This window comes from Gracilinanus agilis, chromosome 6 (genome assembly GCF_016433145.1).
Source record: "Gracilinanus agilis isolate LMUSP501 chromosome 6, AgileGrace, whole genome shotgun sequence".
NCBI classification, from domain to species: Eukaryota; Metazoa; Chordata; class Mammalia; order Didelphimorphia; family Didelphidae; genus Gracilinanus; species Gracilinanus agilis.
The window spans coordinates 67,345,153-67,358,327 of record NC_058135.1 but is presented as its reverse complement, the minus strand read 5'-3'; positions in this window follow the sequence as shown (position 1 = coordinate 67,358,327).

The window sequence follows — 13,175 nt, the reverse complement described above, 5'->3', positions numbered from 1 at the left end:
CTCTGTAAGCCACAAAACTGATTATTCTTATACTAGTTAATCTCTGTCTCACAATTCAACAAAAGTCTCTTAATTCCCATTTTTTATATATACTAGGGATACAAAATAAAAAAAAAACAGTCTCTACCCTCAAGTAATTTACATTCTTGGTGATGGTGAAAAGAAATATTATGTACATAGAAAAATACATTTAAAAAATATATGACATGATTTCACCAGATTAAGTAAAGTCCTAGCATTGAGGGAGCTGGGATGGTGAGAAATGGAAAGAGAAAAGATGTTTTCTATAGGAAGTTCCACATAAGACTTGAAGGAAGTTAGGGATTTTAAGGGAGAGATTGAGGTAAGTACATTTCAGGTATAAGGCACTTATAGAAGAATTGTAATGTTGCATATAAAAAAAAGCAATCAGATCACTTTTGTTGGAAAAGTTTTCTGTGGGAAAAATGTTCTCTGAAGCACCAAAACTACAGAGGAAAGCTAGCATTCTGTGGTTAGGTGGATCATGAATAAAGAAAAAATGTAACTATTACTATGTATAAAGTACAAATGATACAATTAAGACAAAAGCAATATAGTCCTTCCATGTGACTTGGGAGAAACATTGCTTATGGGAAATTTCATCTTTAACTGAGATGGAAAAGCCTAGTAGCCTAATGATAGCTAAAGTGGAAAAGAAGATGTTAATTCATATTATTAATGTAATTTCTACTACTGAAAGCATGTCTATTTCTGGATGTTGAAACCATTGGTTAATGCCAAGTATGTTAGTGTTGAAGTCTTTCTTTTCTGGGTCTTCAGTAGTTGCAATTTTGGAGAAGGTAGATGTGGTGGCACCTGTCACATTGGTAGATTACAGCTAAAATCTGCAAAAGGGTTGTTTCACTTTACTATGGTAACAAGATCATTCAGTTTTCCAATTTTCAAGACCAAGACTAGCAATTCACTTTTAGAAACTGAACCCCTAGATTGAGACAGAAATATATTTACTGTTATGATGCATTAAAATGTTTTGCTATGGATTTATTAGTATTTGTTAGGTCATGGCTTTCTTAACATTTCTAAATAGGAAAAAATATGTGATATTTGATTTATATTGTTCTCATTATGTCTCCAATCCTGGGCCAAAGACTCCGTCACTTTGTGTTTGGGAGAAATGAATGGTTCCTGGAAGTGATATTGAAGTCATTTGCTCAGTACCTGTTGTTCTGTTTTCCTCAAAATTTCTGCTGTCTGGGAATCTAGAAAACTAAAGGAAGGAGTAATTATTACAAATAACCAATAAAGAGGATATGGTAGGATACCAAATAAGTGATGGAAAAGTGGAGTATCATCACTACAGGTTTTGGTAAACGAGTTGCCCAGGGCCTTTTGCTTGTAGCACCACAGGTTCCCATAACACCACTCTTTTTTATGCCAGAAATATAAAACCATTGGAGAGATTGGAGAGTTATCTCTCTCTCTCTCTCTCTCTCTCTGTCTCTCTCTCTCTCTCTCTCTCTCTGTCTCTCTCTGTCTCTATCTCTCTCTGTCTCTCTGTCTCTGTATCTCTCTGTCTCTGTCTCTTTCTGTCTGTCTCTTTCTGTCTGTCTCTGTCTCTTTCTCTCTCTGTCTGTCTGTATCTCTCTGTCTCTGTCTCTTTCTCTCTCTGTCTCTCTGTCTCTGTCTCTGTCTCTGTCTCTCTCTCTCTCTCTCTCTCTCTCTCTCTCTCTCTCTCTTTCTGTCTCTCTGTGTCTGTCTATGTAGGTCTGTCTGCCTGTCTCTCTCTCTTTGCCCAAAGTGGAATATGAAAGGCCATCTGCCATTCTTAGTCTAGCAGCAGATTTATTTAGGGGAATTGAGAAAGGAAGGATCTTAGGTATCCTTTTAAATGTCCTTGAATGAGTGGCGAAATGATTTGCCCTTCTGAGAGATCTGAGTTTCAGATACTTATATTAAAAGGTATTGTGGGATAATTATTCCTGCTCTTTGGTAAAAGGTGAGATGTGCATGGAAAGAAATACTTTGACATATCAGGCAGTCAGGAGACTCCTCTGTAATGGAGAAATAATTATGGGGAACAAAACTACTGATGAGAAGCGAAAAGTTCATTCCTATTTGTGTAGAAAAGTGGCCACGATGATGGCTCATTAACTGTCAGTCAATGGCGAGTTAATTTCACAAGGCATTGCAGGACTGTGAGATCCTAAATTATGAAGAAAAAAAAAGAAAACTTAAAATGCTAAAATAGAGGACATCTTTTTGGGCTTTCAAAATCCTACTCAAAACATGGGACTTTTTCCTGAAGATTCAGGGACTTGAATTAAGAATAGAATATGTAGACTCACACATACATACATATAGTTAAGGGATTCACTATGCCAAACAAATAAGCAATAATTTATTGTAGTTAGGGTAAATATTGGTGATTATAGTGGTGATGCCGAGGTGATATATATCTGACATGCTTAACTATGCTTGATGAAGAGGGTGCTTGTGTGTGTGTGCATTGCATGTTTGCCTCTCAGAAATGGAAAAACAGGATTTTATCTGAAATATTTCATGAAAATAGACAGACTGAAAGGCTTTAGATAAGCTTAAACTTAACTGTTAAATCAAACTTTCTGCTTGTAAGGCACGTTAATCATGTGTACAGCATGAAAAGGGAAAGATGTAGGAACTCTATGTTTTCTACTGGCATAGAGAAGTCTTAGTTGAAGGAACTCCCTCTATTGATGGATCCATAAACACCAACTATGCTCCTTTGCCTTAGAAAACAGCCTAGAACACCAACAAGTTCAATGACTTACTGAGGGATGACAGTTCTCCTTTTTCTTTATTTTTAACCCTTAACTTCTGTGTATTGGCTCCAAGGCAGAAGAGTGGTAAGGCTGGGCAATGGGGGTCAAGTGACTTGCCCAGGGTCACACAGCTGGGAAGTGGCTGAGGCCGGGTTTGAACCTAGGACCTCCCGTCTCTAGGCCTGATTCTCAATCCACTGAGCTACCCAGCTGCCCCAGGTCTCCTTTTCCTTGTTCTTTTTGTAAGGCCACAAGACTTAGATTCTTTAAACATAAAAAAAAATAAGGAGCAGAATTGAATGTTTATAGCAATAAGAGGATACATATAGGTTATTTTCCGGTGCTGCTGCCATTACAATTTTTATGAACTCAAAAGACACAATCTACACAGGTCTAGATAATCAGGACATGCCAGAGTGGGGCTTTGTCTTGCTTCTTTCTGACTTTAATTCCAATTTTGAATGTGACACCATTTTTCTAAGAAGAAATAGTAATGATTATATTTTTTATAATTTATATAATATCATTGGGGAATGATATGTTTGGGTTAATTTCATATTCTCTCGGTAGTGCTAGGAGAACCTTATAAAGATTCATAAGGGGCATGGTGGCATATGTAAATTATTGTACTTCTAATAAGGAAGACATTGTTGAAGGCCTGCCTAGGATACTAGTAACATGTGATTGTGGACAAACATTTAATATATCTGAGTTCCAGCAACTTTCACAGGCTACAAACTGTCAATAGATGACAATCTGCCTTGAATTCTGGGAAATCTTATGCCCCAAAATATCACTGATCCATGGCATATTGGCCATATAAACAAATTTATTATACTCAAATATGAATAGAACACGACTGAATTAATTTAGTAGCAAATCTAGAGATATGATGATTTAGTCATGCTATCTATGAATAGTGAGATCATGCATCTTAAAATATTTTAATTCAAATATGTAAGCAATGATAATGACTGAAAAGCCAGGAAAAATCATATATTGCCCCCAGGCCACTAGTAGGAATGTTAAATGTGCCTAAGTTTAGTTGACTGCATATCCTGGATATAAATGTAGGATTACAGGTTTTGGTACTAGGTATATGTTAAATATGATTGCTTTTTAAGCAAAACTATTAAAATTGGGACTATATAATTAAGAAAAAAATTGAAGAGTAACTTGCAAAGCCTTATCATTTCTGTTGATGCTGAATGGAGAGATGGGCCTCTAGAGAGAAGGGTAGGATGGAACTAAAGAAGGATTTGTAAATTCATCCTCGGTTCTCTTTTTGCCTTAATATACAGATGGAACATTGGCATCACACAAACATACACACCTGCACACAGACACACACACACACACAGAAGTTCCATTCTGACTGTAATTTATCTAAGAAGTAGCTATAGCAGTCACAATATGACAGTAATCCATATAAGTTAAGAATAAATTCTTTTCAAATCTTTAAACATCATATAAATGTTTTAAATTGTAGCAAATTTTACTGTTAACATTTACTTAGTGATTTCTTTCAGCCTGTACTCACTCACATAGTAAATTAAAATTTCCTTTCTAAAACAACACACAAAGATTAATAAATAAAAGCGTTTTAATTTTTTAAAATTTCTAACAGNTTTTCATCTTGGAATTGAAGGGAGGGGGACTAGTAGGTGTAAGAATAAAGGAGAGCCAGCAACCAAATGTTAGGGATGGAGGAGAGAGAGAGAAAGAGTGAGTCTATGATGTGAGACATGCATAGGAAAGATGCCTCTCTTGAAGCCAAGAGATTACTTCTTCAAATTCCATCTCCACTCTTTACTGAATATGTAGCACTGGGCAAGACACAATTGCATTTTAAAATAGTATTAATACATCTTGTAGTTGCTATATTCATGAATTATTATGAGAATATAATACAGGATTTCTCCAAAATCTTAGTGTATTTTTAGCCTCTTAAAACTTATAGTACACTAAGACTTTTGGGATACTCTGAATGAGTAAAGCATTTTGCAAACCTAACAAGTGCTTTGTAATTGTCAATTGTTATCCTTTCTAGAGTTTCATAGGTGATAATAATTCACATTGAACTTTAAAACAAATATCTATTCCTTTTATATCAATAAGACCTTTGGACAGAGAAGAGTTCAGAATTGACCACATGCATTTAGGCAATTAACTCAAGAATTGTTTGACTTATTGGAATTCAGTTTAGTAAAGAAACTGACTCATTTTAAGTCTAAAGATAAGCTATATAACTGGATTACAAACGAGATTCTGATGGTTTAGACAATGGGGAAGTGGGATGGAAACCCTAACCCAGTTACATTGGGTAAAAAAAATCAGATTTATTATTTAGCATCTGACTTTGACAAATATTTTTTTCAGAAAATCATCATCCAGATTTATCTGAAGTTTCATTCACACCTTTTCTAGATTTTGATACCTTGGGCTACTTATATACTGTTCAGCCATTCTGCTTGCTATTCAACTTTTTGCTTTTGAATAAAAAGAAATCACAGATATTTCAGCTTATTATAGGCATGAAATTGAGGTTATAGGTACAGTTCTATGTTGTATGCAGCCATACTAAAGAGTCTTTGGAATGAGACATTTACTGAATTTCTCATACTTACACCTGTTCAATATGCTAGAATGATACTAGAATAATTGTGAAAAAAATCTTAGAAAAAAAAGAAGTCTCATTAAAATGCAAATTTCCCAGACCTTTTTCTATTTGATAACTATAGGTGGTGATTTAATTAGCATTATATCTCCCTTATAATATAGGAATTGCTTCTAAAGAAGGGCTTGATTTTAGTCAAAAATAATTTATGCTTTTTACTTTACTCTTTAACCCAGACCTCTTCTAAATTATCTTGTCTCTTTTAATTAGTAGCCTAAGGCAGGCTTCTTGTTTTTCTTCAGCCATGTTATTTATATCAATTATCTTGATTTTTAAAAATTCATTAATTTTAAACTTCTGTGTGATTAAATTGGTATAAAAACCAGACAAAGGCATATGCTCAGGTTTAAATAATCACTCAGTTTCCTTGGATGCATTGTCAAGCTTTAAAGTTATGAATTCTTCTAGGATACTATTGTGTATTAAGAGCTAAAATGTGTCACTCTGTGTAAGTATGATTTAGAACATATGAATCTGAATCTAAAAATTTAGGATAATTTTTAACAAAAATGTTTGCATGGTTTCACACCCCTCCCTGACTACTTTCATTTTTAACAATAACTATATTGGATATCCTGAACTTTTAGAATCAAGGCAAATCAAAAGATTTTTTAAAATAAAACTACTATATACTAGGCACCTTACTAAGTACAGGGGATGCTAAGAAGGGAGATGGAAGCAAGACACCATCTGTTATCAAGAACCTCAGTCAAGTTAAAAAGCCAACATGCAAACAGCAATGGACAAAGAAGGTGTATATAAGAAACACCAGAGACAATTTCAGTGGGAAGGCACAAGCATCATGAGTTTGACTTCGTATTGCATTTTATTCTTCTGTTCCCTCCTTTCTGCAAGAAAAGTTTCTGGTTTCTTTCTGACAATTATTTAGCTTATTTTTTTCTCTGATTTTCAGTACTGAGCACAATGACTTGGGTATAGTAGGAACTTAATAAAAGTTTGTTGAATTGAATTGAAATAAAACGAATTGAACTGGAGGAAATGAATTTGCTTCAGATTTAGGAAAATTCTTACATATCTAAATAACTCAAAAGAGACTTCTATGACAAAGTCTCTAATGTGTATCTTGCCACCTTAACTTGCAAAGACATTGCTCAAATGTTGCAGAGAAGAACAATCTGCTAGAGTAATTAGCTCTGACAACTGATTTATATATCAAAGATGTCAATTTTGCTGAAACTTCCATTTGGCTGTGTTACGATGGAGAAAATTGAACTGAAGCTTCTAGTTGGATGGGCATTTTGTAGTGCCGTTGTGTGAAATAAATCCATAAAATAGCAATATTAAATGTCTCTCTGTAATGGGAATTTTTAGATTTAACAGTATTGCTACAGTATAGGCAGTTTATTTAATCACCCAATAGCATCTGGCAGCGTGGGAGTTTTGACTGCCTTTTCATTTCTGTCTCTGCTGATTGAAATGTCTCCTTTTTTAAAACCATTGTTTATATATCAAGTATAGTGATTTTGCATGGTAGCCCAGCTTTGCTTTCAATAGGCAGATAATTTCCTCTGAACCATAGTCTTTTCATCAAATCTCAGGTTTAGATTAGAATGAAACTGAATATAAATTGTCATATAGCTCATGGAAATCAATTAGTGCACCACATCTGTTTGACTGGCAGCCCAAATTTACTTCAACTGAGGGTGAGGCTGATTGTTCATCAATAAAGAATCAACAATTTCACTTTTTAGACACACGCATTATATATATGGAGAGAGAGAGAATTTTCAGAAGATTTTAATTTCATATCAAAAACTTAAAAATGAAACAGAATACATTAAAAACATACCCAAGTAAGTGAAAAAATCTGAGAAAAGCAGCACCACCACCCCCCAATGGCTTTGTAGCAAGGCTAATTCTTGCTCTAAGGATAAGTGATAAAGGATAAGGAAAAATGCATGGAGGTAGATTTCTTTTTCACTGCCTTGTTTATATCTATGTGATTTTAAAGATTGATTATTGATTAATATCATACAAATATTTATTATAATGAATGAAAAGACAGCCCTTTCTTATCATTATTCTTCTAAATATTGTTTCTTCCTCTTAAGTTGATGTATGTCCTTTTTTTAATATTTTATTTTTAAAAAAATTTTTCCATAGTTACATGATTCATGTTCTTACTTTCCCCTTCACTCCGCCCTTGCCACCTCCCCATAGCCACCGTGAAGTTCCACTGGTTTTAACATGTGTATCAATCAAGACTTATTTTCATATTATTGATAGTTGCATTGGTGCGGTTGTTTTGAGGCAACATCCCCAATCATGTCCACAGCAACCCATGTGTTCAAGCAATTGTTTTTCTTCTGTGTTTCCTCTCCTGTAGTTTTTCCTCTGAATGTGGGTAGCTTTCTTTTCCATAAATCCCTCAGAATTGTCCTGGATTATTGCATTGCTGCTAGTACAGAAGTTCATTACATTCGATTTTACCACCATGTATCAGTCTCTGTGTACAATGTTCTTCTGGCTCTGCTCCTTTCACTCTGCATCAATTCCTGGAGATTGTTCCAGTTCAGATGGAATTCCTCTAGTTTATTATTTCTTTGAGCACAATAGCATTCCATCACCAGCATATACCACAATTTGTTCAGCTATATTACATGGTCAATCTTTGTGAACGTACCATGTGCAGCTGAAAAGAAGGTGCATTCTTTTTTGTCCCTATTTATATTTCTCCACATATCTATTAAATTTAATTTTTCTAGGATTTCATTCACCTCTTTTATCTCTTTCTTATTTATTTTTTGGTTTGATTTATCTAGATCTGAAAGAGGAATATTTAGATCTCCCACCTGTATAGTTTTACTATCTATTTCCTTCTTGAGCTCTGCCAGTTTCTCCTTTAGGAATTTGGATGCTATACCATTTGGTGCATACATGTTAAGTACTATTATTTCCTCATTGTTGATACTACCTTTTATTAGAATGTAATTACCTTCCCTGACCCTTTTAATCAGATCTATTTTTACTTTGGTTTTGTCAGAAATCATGATTGCCACTCCTGCCTTCTTTTTCTTAGTTGAAGCCCAAAAGATTTTGCTCCAGCCATTGACCTTAAAACTGTGTATGTCCACCCACCTCATGTGCGTTTTTTGTAGACAACATATGGTAGGATTTTGATTTCTAATCCACTCTGCTATTTGCTTCTGTTTTATGGGCAAGTTCATTCCATTCACATTCAGAGTTATAATTATCAGTCATGTATTCCCCAACATTTTGGTATCCTCTCTGAGTTCTATCCCTTATTTTTGTGCTATTTGCTTTTAAACCAGTGGTTTGTTTTAAACCAGTTCCCCTTGTCCCCTCCCTTGGTTTACTTTCCTTTCTACCCCTCCCTTATTATTCCAACTCTTTTTATTTTTAAGGCCTAATGAATTTCCTCACCCTTCTCCTCCCCTACCTTTTCTGACCTCCCCACTCCCCTGTTTCCCTTCTGACTTTCTCAATAAGGTTAGATAGAACTCTATTTCCCAATGGATATAGCTACTCTTCCCTATCAGGATAAATTCCACCGAGAGTACGGTTTAAATATTGCCTATTAATGCTCTCTTCCTCTCCTTCTTATTATAGTATTCATCCCTTCCCCTTCCCATGCCCTCTTTGTGTGGTATAGAATATTCTATTTTTCTAATTCATTCCAAGTTTCTCTTGGTGCCATCTAGTATTTACCCCCCCATATTTTTCTCCCCGTATCATCTTAGACCATTTAGTACTCCAACCTTTCTCTATGAATAATTCTTAAAATTACTATGATAGAGAATACAGGTTTTGAAAATAACACCTAACATTTCTCCATATAGGAATACAAATAATTTGATCTTATTGAAGCCCTTAAAGAGCCAAATTTAAAAATAAGAGTTTTCTTTCTTTCCCCTCTTTTTCTTATTAACCTTTTCATGTTTCTCTTGTTTTTGTGGTTGTATATCAAACTTTCCATTTAGTCCTGGTCTTTTCTGAGCAAATACTTGGAAATCTTCTATCTTGTTGAATGCCCATACTTTCCCATGGAAGTATATAGTCAACTTTGATGGGTAGGTGATCCTTGTTTGTAGATCCAGTTCTCTTGCCTTTCTGAATATCATATTCCAAGTGTTGTAGTCTTTTAGTGTGGAGGCTGTCAGATCCTGTGCGATGGTGTTTGGTGCTCCTTGGTATCTGAATTGTCTCTTTCTGGCTTCTTGTAAAATTTTTTCTCTTACCTGGAAGCTCTTGAATTTGGCTATCATATTCCTGGGGGTTGTCTTTTTAGGGTTTCGTGTAGAAGGTGATCTATGGATCCTTTCAATGTCTATTTTACCCTCTTGTTGAAGAACATCAGGCCAGTTTACTTGGATAATTTCTTTTAGTATGGATTCCAAATTTCTATGAATTTCTCCTTTTTCAGGAAGACCAATGATTCTCAAATTGTCTCTTCTAGACATGTTTTCTTGATCTGTCAATTTATCAGTGAGATATTTCATGTTTTCTTCTGTTTTATCAGTCTTTTGACCTTGCTTTATTTGTTCTTGCTGTCTTAAGAAATCATTGGCTTCTATTTGCCCAATTCTGATCTTTAGAGACTGGTTTTCTGCTATAATCTTTTGATTTTCCTTTTCAGTTTGGTCTATTTTGTTTTTCATGGTTTCCTCCAATTTGCTTATCATTTCATTTGATTTGGGGGCATCTTTTTCCAACTAGGAATTTCTGTTTTTTAACCTGTTAATTTCCTTTTGAGCTATTTCCCACGTCTCTTGCCTAATCTCTTCCATCTTTCTCATGATCTCAGATTTTAACTCTTCAAGAGCTTGTGCCCAATTGTCATTTTTTGGGATAGGTTTGGATGTTATTACTTGCTTGTTTTCCTCTGGTGTTTGCTCTGTTGTCTGGATTTTTTCTGGGTAAAAGTTGTGGAGTGTTAAAGATTTCTTCTTGATCTTTCTATTTGGAGGTTCTTGAGCATGGCTTGCCATTATTATTATTTCTTTCTCAGTCAGAAGTCTGGGTGAGGTAGACAGGCTTTCTGCCTATTCATCTGTGGAGCAGTTTTTGCCTGAGTCACAACATTGTGTGGCCTCTACCCTTTATCCTAGCTCTCATGGTTGGTCTGTGATCTATAGGTTCCTAAGATCTCAAGTCTAGGTGTTCTCTGTGTCAAACCTCCTAGTGGTCCCCTTGGTTGCTCATCTGCTTGAGGGTCTTTTAACAGTCTCAGGGAGCTACTTCCACATTCATGCATGCCTCCACACTGGGTCCCCACCCAAGGTCCACATCTGAGCTCAAGGTCTGTGCCTGTGCTCAAGGTCCATGCTTGGGCTCAAAGTCTGTGTTGAAAGACCACGTTCTTTAGCTTCTTGGGATCTTAAGTCTTCCTGCTCTCAGAAGCAGACCCTGGTGATCCCATGTTTCTGCCAAGAACTTAATGAATACCCGAAAACTTGCTCTAACTCTTGTGCTCTGGCTTTGACGCTATAGTTGGTGTGTGTGTTTGCGGGGGGGGGGGGGAGGATGCTCAATTCGCATTTTAGTGAGAGCTATTTCACCCCCTTATAACATGTAAATGCCCAGATCCAATATACCTTAAATGATGGACCCTGTTGTGGGGTCCCTTCTTTTGTCTGGATTTGGTTTTTATGTCCTCTTAGGGAGTCTTATATGTGTGGGTTAGGAAAGGTTAAGCAGACCACACCAATGCAACTAACAACAATATAGAAATAGTCCCTGAACAAGGACACATGTTACAACCAATGGAAATGTTCATTGGCCTTGGGTGAGAGGAGAGCGGGGGGTGAAGGAGAAAGTAGGGGCATGAAGCATGTAAACAGGTTAAAATGAATATTAATAAATGTTTAAATTTTAAAAAAAGGTTAAGCATGCTGCTTCTTCTCTGCTGCCATCTTAACCTGGGAGCCCAATGTATGTCCTTTTGACTGACTCTTGTTCTGCACGTTTCTATTTCTCCACAAACTCCTTTGGAATCTCATAGTCTCTGACAGCCTGACATTTTGATCTTCTATTGGCCAGACAAAATTTTCTTTTCATAACCTTTTAAAAGAAGACAGCATTATTACCCTTAAATAAATTGAAGATGACAGAGAAGATGACAAAAATTCTTATCAAGGATCCTTCAAATCTTTAGATTTTTTGCATATCTATAAAGCACCTTGAATCTATTAGATGCAGCTGTTCTTTTAAAGACAGAGTATTTTTTTGTCGCGGTCTTACTAGTGGATCCTCAAAAGTCTGATGTCAAAACCCATTTGAACTATCATACCAATTTTCTCTCCAGCCCTACTGACAGTTAACAATATGCTATTCCCTCCATTACATTCTTTTCTTCTGTTATTTATGTCAGTTGTGAAAAAACTAAACACAAACAAAAAATAAAGGATTCAGGAATTTGGATTGAACAGGATCTTGGAGATCATTCTAATCAATTTTTCTTTTTTCCTTTTTTTTCTTTTTGTTTTTCTTTTTTTTGCACATGAAGAAACTGAAACCCAGAAACAGAAAGTGTCTTGCACAAGGTCACACAGATAAATCAGATTTTAAAGAGATAAATCATGATTTTAATAAAGCTCTTGTGACTGTGTAACAGGGTTTATGGAGTCAAAAGTCAGCACCTCACTGCCAGAGGAAAGTGAAAGAACTTCTAATCAATGGCATCACTGTTAGCTATTCTTTTATCTTCTAGAAGTGGCTGTGGAAGAGGGCACCCACTAGCCACACTTTTTTGATGTCGTGGGGGCAGGGGGTTCCTGTAAGGAAATTCCTTTGCCTATGCAGATTGGCACCTTCTCTTCGATTTATCAACCTAGAGAATTACCTGAGACTTTGAGAGGCTAAGTGACTTACCTTATTTATGGGCATAAAATAAAGATGTGACACTTGCAGGACTTGAAGATAGTTTCATTTTTAATACATGACTATGAGATGCTTCTCTTCACTATAACTTCAAATGCAGGTCTTTATGAAAATAAGCATACTACTACAATGATGATGACAATGATAATAATTAATACTATTAGTACGAGCACCACCACTACTACTGACATATTAAAATAATTTTTGATGTTTAGAAAAGGGTGTAAATGTACCTTAATTTTTTGCAATCATACTTTAAAATGAACATAAAATTTTAATATTCCTATTTTTTAAAATGAGGTTCACTTCCAAGTTATCAATTCCAAACCCTGCTGTCTCCACTATGACTATCATCTCTCCCTCCTTTCCCCTAAAACTTGGAATTCTCCTTGGGATGAACATTGAACTTTAATAGGAAAGTCTTTGCTTTGTCTTTTCAGACCCAAGCCATCAACTCATTTCTGGACCTCCAGTTTCAAAACATAACATATTCATTCATCTTTTCTAAATCTCCCTGTTATGTATTTCAGTCTCTCATTAGAATTTAAGGTCTTTGCATGCAAGTAACTGTCTTTCTTGATTATATTTGTGTTCCTAATGCTTAGCAAAGAACCTGGAATTTTTAAAGTACATAATAAGTCTTCTGCCTATATATCTACCTATGTACCTACTGGCATCTGTCTCTCTGTCTATCTGTCTAATATCAGTCAATCAGTCATAGAGATTAAGTGACTTACCCAAGGTCATATACTTAAAGGATGGGAGACCTAGGATTTGATCTGAGATATTTTAACACCAAGTTCTGGGTGTTGCTTTTATCTCTATCCCTGTTCTTTCTCCTCCAACCTGGAGTTCTT